This window comes from Carlito syrichta, unplaced genomic scaffold (genome assembly GCF_000164805.1).
Source record: "Carlito syrichta isolate Samal-C Ts95f unplaced genomic scaffold, Tarsius_syrichta-2.0.1 Scaffold311830, whole genome shotgun sequence".
In the NCBI taxonomy this organism is placed as follows: domain Eukaryota; kingdom Metazoa; phylum Chordata; class Mammalia; order Primates; family Tarsiidae; genus Carlito; species Carlito syrichta.
Window position 1 is genome coordinate 1,061,838 of NW_007255926.1, and position 849 is coordinate 1,062,686.

Genomic DNA, 849 nt, shown 5'->3' on the forward strand with positions numbered 1-849 from the left:
CAGTTTTTTTTGTTGTTGTTTTTTTTGAGTTGGAGTCTCACTCTGTCACCCAGGCTGGAGCACAGTAGCACACTGATGGCCACAGCAGCCTCGACCTGTTAGGCTCAGTTGATCCTTTCCCCTCAGCCTTCCAAGTAGCTAGAACTACAGGCATGCACCACCACGCCTGGCTAATTTTTTTTTTAATTTATTGTAGAGATGAGGTCTTGTCAAGTTGCCCAGGCTGGTCTCAAACCTGTGGGCTCAGGCAATCCTCTCGCCTCAGTCTCCCAAAGTTTCCCATTCTTGATGATACATTGTCTTCTACTTCTTTGAAACTACTAACATTTTCATCACTATCACTTTCTATTATGTTTGCCCATTTTTTCTTGATATGATGCTATCACCATCACTACTATTGTTTCGTGCCACATCAATGTTTATTTTTCTCTGTATAGAAGTCTAAATCGAACTCATCTTCACTGTTGCTCATAACTCTCACTGTTGTCTTTTTGTTTTGCTGTTCTTCTGCAAACTAAATAAATGGGCACAAAATCTATAATTGTAAATTACAAAATCACAAAATGAAATTTATTACAGGAATATTACTTTTTCAATTTTATCTTTCTGACTTAGCAGATATATTTGGCCTGGGTTGCCCCATACTTCAATGTGATCTGCCTTCAACTTTGAAAGTATCATTGCTTTAAGTCTATAGTGACTTGTTTATCTATCCTTTCAAGTTATGCCACATGATACTTAAGGTATACCTATAGCTGCCTTTCTTATACAGATGCTTTTTATCACTACTCTGAGAACACTTCACACATTTTCTTTCTACAGAATGCCAGCTGGTAATTTTTTTTAACA